This window comes from Pristiophorus japonicus, chromosome 5 (assembly GCF_044704955.1).
Source record: "Pristiophorus japonicus isolate sPriJap1 chromosome 5, sPriJap1.hap1, whole genome shotgun sequence".
Taxonomy (NCBI): domain Eukaryota; kingdom Metazoa; phylum Chordata; class Chondrichthyes; family Pristiophoridae; genus Pristiophorus; species Pristiophorus japonicus.
In genome coordinates, this window is record NC_091981.1 from 282,518,676 (window position 1) to 282,525,796 (window position 7,121).

Here is a 7,121-nt window from a genome sequence, read left to right on the forward strand (position 1 = left end):
GATGTACAATTGCTGAAGTTCATCCATGTGATCTTTAAATGTTTGCCATTGCCTATCCACCGTCAACCCTTTAAGTATCACTTGCCAGTCTATTCTAGCCAATTCACATCTCAAACCATCGAAGTTGCCTTTCCTTAAGTTCAGGACCCTAGTCTCTGAATTAACTGTGTCACTCTCCATCTTAATAAAAAACTCTACCATATTATGGTCACTCTTCCCGAAGGGGCCTCGCACAACAAGATTGCTAATTAAGATAAAGAAGCCAGTACCAACCACACTAGGCGTTGGATAGACTGGGGTAGAGGGCAAAATGGAACAAAACAATGATGAGAGATGGACAGTTGCATGTAGCATTCAGAGCCCGTCTGATAAGAGCCGACAAATCAATGTAACTTCGCTGATAGCAATAGACCTATTGATGATTTTGTAGGAGGATAGCTCCTCTCCAAAACCTGTATAAATTATGCTTGAAAACTCTTGTATTTCGGAGGTTCCACGACTGAACCTTCCCGTGCATTGCTCGTAATAAAGCCAGTAAACCTGAGGTTTCATTTGTTTACTTCCGTGGTCGTTATACAGTGGGAAGCTGGGCGAAGTGTCGATTAACTATATCAGTTAGTCCACTTTGAGGGAGAGAAGCCTTCTTTTACTCCAACACTATGAGTGAGAAACACCCCAAAACACGCAAACAATAGATAAAACATTAAAAAAAAACACCTCACATAAATATACTAATAGAAATTAAAGTTGTTAGAAATGTTTTTTTTTAAAACTTGCTGATTTTTTTTTTTACAAAGTTTTAATTCTGGTTAAAAATAAATGTAATGTATTAGCAGGGTTTTTAAAAATAATATGTGCTTTTTAAATTTTATTTTTTATGTTTTAAGTGTGTTTTAAAACTCTTGCGCCTGTAAAAGTAGGCTATGCGTCTGCTTTTATCAGGCACAAGAGTTTTGAGGACATTTGCTGGGCAAGATATGCGCAAATATCACAATCTTGGCCATTCAAATGTCCTCGCTCCCGAGATGCGGATCATCTGTTAAGCTCCAGCTTGATAGATCAGAAAAAACATTTTTCAGCGCATGCGCATTGCGCACTGAAAACCAGCTTTTCTGATGCCTTCCCAGGTCCATAGAAACTTCGTACGGACCCGTGAGGCAGGAATCTCTGGCCCATAATCACCATTGTCAGTTTTTAAGGTGCCCACATTGCTATTAAGCACCCTCTTTTTCCTAATATAATTGTAAAAGGTTTTGTGTTTTGATATCCCATGCAAGTTTCTTTTCATACTTTGTAGCTCTTACTATCTGTTTTGTCACCCTTTGCTTTTCTTTGTATCTTTCCCATTCGTCAGGATCTCTGCTATTTTTTGGATTGTTGTATGCTTTTCTTTTCTATGCTGTCTCTTACTTCTTTAGTTGTCCATGGCTGATTGTTTTGGGGGGGCAAATAGAGCTTTGGCCCCTCAGGGTTATAAATTGGTTCTTTATCACATTCAATTCTTTTTTGAACATCTCCCACTGATCTCCTGTCATTTTACCCATGAACAGATTTGCTGATACGACACATCAGAGAATCTTACAGCGCAGAAGGTGGCCATTCAGTCCGTCGTTCTTCTGCCGACTCACCAATTTAGTCCCACAGCCCAGCTTTTTCCCCATATCCCTGCAAATTGGTCCTCTTCAAGTACATGTCCACCTGCCTTGTGAAAGTTCCTACGGTATCTAAGTCCACCACCCTTTCAGTTAGTGCATTCCAGATCTTAACAACCCTCTGTGTGAAGAAAATTCTCCTCATTTCCCTCTAGTTCTTTTGGCAATTATTTTAAATCTGTGACCTCTGATTACCGATCCACTTGCCACTTTACAGCCAATGAAGTACCTTTTGAAGTGTAGTCACTATTGTAATGTGGGGCTGCCTGAGGAAAAGAGTGTTTGAAGACCAGGCCCTCAAGACTGTCACCAAGCTCATGGTCTACAGGGCTATTGTAATACCCATCCTCCTGTATTGCTCAGAGACGTGGACCATGTACAGTAGACACCTCAAGTTGCTGGAGAAATGCCACCACAAGATCCGACAGGTCCGCTGGGAGAACAGACGCACCAACGTTAGCGTCCTCGTCCAGGCCAACATCCCCAGCATTGAAGCACTGACCACACTTGATCAGCTCCGCTGGGCAGGCCACATAGTTCGCATGCCAGACACGAGACTCCCAAAGCAAGCGCCCTACTCTGAACTCGTCCACGGCAAACAAGCCAAAGGTGGGCAGAGGAAACGTTACAAGGACACCCTCAAAACCTTCCTGATAAAGTGCGACATCCCCACTGATACCTGGTAGTACCTGGCCAAAGACCGCCCTAAGTGGAGGGAATGCATCGGGGAGGGTGCTGAGCTCCTCGAGTATCGTCGCCGAGAGCATGCAGAAATCAAGAGCGGGCAGCGGAAGGAGCGTGCGGCAAACCAGACCTTTCCCTCAACGACTATCTGTCCCACCTGTGACAGAGACTGTGGCTCTCGTATTGGACTGTTCAGCCACCTAAGAACTCATGCTAAGAGTGGAAGCAAGTCTTCCTGGCAACAAGACATCACAACTTGTGCTCAAAAAGTCACATGGCACTGAATAATCACTTAAGCAAATTTGCCATCAACAATGCCCCAGATGTAAAGTTCCGCAGCTCAGAAAGAGCACTGCGGGAAGCACCGAGACCCTTTGTACAGGAAAAGAGAGGAGCAATTTGGAGGTAGAAGGCTGGAATGAATGCATGAGAAACTTATTCTGTTTACATTAAGCACAGTCTACTGTTGGTGCAGTCTCAGAATATTAGGCTTGTCCTTTCTCTCTGCTGTTTTAGCTGAAGCACAAATCTTTTTTATTTTAAACCAGCTAACGTCTCTGTTGATATACCTTAGGATTGGCACAATGCCTACCGACTCACTAAATGCTCACTAAATGATATGCGATCGGTGGGGTTTGTGGATAAAAGAGGGTGAGAAAGATAAATGGCTGGATTTTCGGTTGTCTCATGCCTCAGTTAGCGGCCAGAGGGGCCGTTAATGGAAGCGTAAGAGGTTACCGACTGGGAGTGCAGCTTTTAGCGCCCCGACCGGAAATTCATTAGAGGCTCACCCCCAGCTGCTGACGATCCCTCAGATCATGACGTATTCCTGGTGTAGCGCCCACGCTTGCACCCCGGTCGGTAAATTCGGTGCGTGCGCCTCATTTAGCGCCCGCCAAAAACAACATCTGGAAAAACGGTGCGTCCAGGCTTGCAGAGTTGTTACCTGGTGGCTACTTAAAGGGATGAGGAAGCCCTCCCTCGGAGGTCACAGTCAGTGCAACGTTTACACACAGCACGGTGGGTGAGCCTCTGATTCTGCAGCGGCAGACAGACATCACAGTACAGGTTGGAAACAAGTGATTTTGAACATTTTAATAGGTGCATTACTATGCCGTGTTTTTAAGACTCGGCTTTTCCCGGGATCTGATTCGGGAGTTCCGTGCATGCGCAATGGGCCCGCTAAATGTACCGACCAAACTTTCGTTATGGGCTCGCTTCCCCCAGCTCTGGTGTGCAACGGCTGATTTATCGTTTTGTCAGCTCGTTGACCAATTCTGATGAATTTCTGGGCGGGAGGTGCAAACCTTTTCAAGGCGCGAAAAGTACCGCTCCGCCTGGATTAACGCCGCAACAGAGGCATGGCTGAATTTGTCCTCCAAAGGATTTGAGAAGAGAACTGGGGAAATCTGAAAATAATTCCTATTAAACGTGTAAACTTGCATTTGATTGCGTGAAATTAGATAAATTAGTCTTTGTTGCGTCTGGACTCGACTATTCCAATACTCTCATGGCTGTAAAGGTCGTTGGGGTGTTGTGAGGTTGTGAAAGACGCTATATAAATGCAAGCTCATTCTTTCTATTGTCTGTTCTAGGAGCCACGCTGCCAAATTTGATATTAACTGGAATGAGCATACACTGCGCAGTCTCCAATTAGAGTTTCCCAGCCTACAGTGGGCCCCAACAGAACCACTAGAGCCACTGAAAAGGTTGGTCAAATGTTTTTCTACTGACCCCGATGTGGAGCCATGAGCAAGACCGCCCCTCTAGGCCCCACTGCGGGCTCATGTTGGACCTCACTCGCTCCCACTTCCTCCCTTTCACCTCCCACCCCACCCCAGGAGTGGAACTCTGCACCGGAGCCTGACGGATTCTCCAGGGGCCGCAACTCGCCGGCTTTATGTAGATGAGGCCCGGGGCCCGACATGGAGTGAGCTACAGGCCGGCCCACTGAGCTGGGTCGTCCACTTTGTGCCAGTTTCCTGGGTGAAACGAATTTCTCGGCCAATGCCTCTGACTCTCCAAGTGTAACCATTTAATGTGTGCGCAAAGCTCATGCACAAGTACAGACAGTAATCAAAAGGGCTAATGGAATGGTGACCTTTATCTCGAGGGGACTGGAATACATTGGAGAGGAAGCGATGCTTCAGTCGTATAGAGCCGTGCTTAGTTCTGGAGTAACGGGATCAGATTTTGGGCACCGTACCTCAGGAAGGATATATGGGCCTTGGAAGGGGTGCAGCGCAGGTTCATTGGATTAATATCAGGATTTAGAGGGGTAAGTAATGAAGACAGGTTACATAAACTTGGCTTGTATTCCCTTGGGTATAGAAGATTGAGGGGTGATCTGATCGAGGTGTTTAAAATTTTTTAAGGATTCAATAGGGTAGATACAGGATGTCACGTATCCAAACATGTTTACTGCTTGTACTATTACATATGATGTGCCACCAGAGGGCACTACTATGGGAAACTGGTACACCAGCTGTATGGTCACTAAGGTGTGCCACCAGAGGGCACTGCAATGGGAGACTTGTAGGTTACCTGTACAGGTGTGCCAGGCCTAGTATAAAAGGCAGGCCATCAGGTGTGGTCCTCACTCTGGAGTTACATTAAATGGACTAAGGTCACTAAATACATTGCCTTGTGGAGTCATTATCAGAGCATCTAAAGACATAACGCAGAGAACGTATTTTCTCTGCTGGGGAATCCAGAACATAATCTTAACATTGGAGCTAGGCCATTTTTAGGGTTGAAAGCAAGAAGCATTTTTCACACAGAGGGTCGTAGAAATGTGGATCTCACTCTCCCAAATGGCTGTGAATGGTAAGTCAATTTTTGTTGGCTGAGGGTATCAAGGGATATGGAGAAAAAACAGGTTCAGATCAGCTATGATCGATTAGAATGGCAGAACATGCTTGAGGGGCTGAATGGCCTCCTCCTGTCCCTATGTTCTTATCATTTCTAATATATACAGACTGAGATCTTGGCAGTAAACTGTTCTTCACTGTTGAGTGTCTTTGTGTGAAATTACTATTTTAACTGAGGCTAACAGAAACAGATGTCTTTATTAAATAAGAACATAAGAAATAGGAGCAGGAGTAGGCCATTTGGCCCCTCGAGTCTGCTCTGCCATTCAATAAGATCATGGCTGATCTGGTCATGGACTCAGCTCCATTTCGTTGTCCGCTCCCCATAAGGCTTTACTCCCTTACCGTTCAAAAATCTGTCTATCTCCGGCTTAAATATATTCAATGACCCAGCCTCCACAGCTCTCTGGGGCAGGGAATTCCATAGATTTACCACCCTCTGAGAGAAGAAATTCCTCCTCATCTCAGTTTTAAATGGGCAGCCCCTTATTCTGAGACTATGTCCCCTAGTTTTAGTATCCCCTATGAGTGGAAATATCCTCTCTGCATCCACCTTGTAGAGCCCCCTCATTATCTTACATGTTTCAATAAGATCATCTCTCATTCTTCTAAACTCCAATGTTTATAGACCCAACCTACTCAACCTATCTTCATAAGTCAACTCCCTCATCTCTGGAATCAACTGAGTGAAACTTCTCTGAACAGCTTCCAATGCAAGTATATCTTGATCAGCTCTGCTGGGCAGGCCACATAGTCCGCATGCCAGACACGAGGCTCCCAAAGCAAGCGCTCTACTCGGAATTCCTTCACGGCAAATGAGCCAAAGATGGGCAGAGGAAACGTTACAAGGACACACTCAAAACCTCCCTGATAAAGTGCAACATCCCCACTGACACCTGGGAGTCCCTGGCCAAAGTCCGCCCTAAGTGGAGGAAGTGCATCCTGGAGGGCGCTGAGCACCTCGAGTCTCATCGCCGAGAGCATGCAGAAATCAAGCTCAGGCAGCGGAAAGAGCGTGCGGCAAACCAGTTCCACCCACTCTTTCCCACAACAACTATTAACCCACCTGTGACGGGGACTATGGTTCTCGTATTGGACTGGTCAGCTACCTAAAGACTAATTTTTAGAGTGGAAGCAAGTCTTCCTCGATTCTGAGGGACTGCCTACGATGATGATGATGATCCTTCTTTAAATATGGAGTCCAAAACTGTTATGTATGTAAACATTACCAATGTGTAAGGCTTGCCACCAGGGGGCGCACTTATGGGAGACCCAAGAGTCACCTGCACACCCTGGGATAGCAGGTATAAAAGGCAGTCTACCATGCTGCTTCCTCACTCCGGAGTTGCATTAAAGAGACCAAGGTCACAATAGTTTGAGTTTACAATATACAGTCTTATGGAATTATTCTGAACATAACAAAAACTGTACACAGTACTCCAGGTCTGGCCTCACCAATACCCTGTACAGTTGTAGCAGGACTTCCCTGCTTTTATACTCCACCCCCCTTGCAATAAAGGCCAACATTAATAAGAACATAAGAACATTCCATTTGCCTTCATGATTACTTGCTGTACCTGCATACTAACTTTTTGTGTTTCATGCACAAGGACCCCCAGGTCTCTCTATACTGTAGCACTTTGCAATTTTTCTCCATTTAAATTATAATTTGCTTTTCTATTATTTCTGCCAAAGTCAATAACCTTACATTTTCCCACATTATAACAACTTTTTTGTGTCCTCCTCACAATTTGCTTTCCCACCCATCTTCGTATCGTCAGCAAACTTGGCTACATTGCACTTGGTCCCTTCATCCAAGTCATTAATATAGATTGTAAATAGTTGCGGACCCAGCACCGATCCCTGCAGCACCCCACTAGTCACTGATTGCCAACCGGAAAATAGAGTGGAAGAA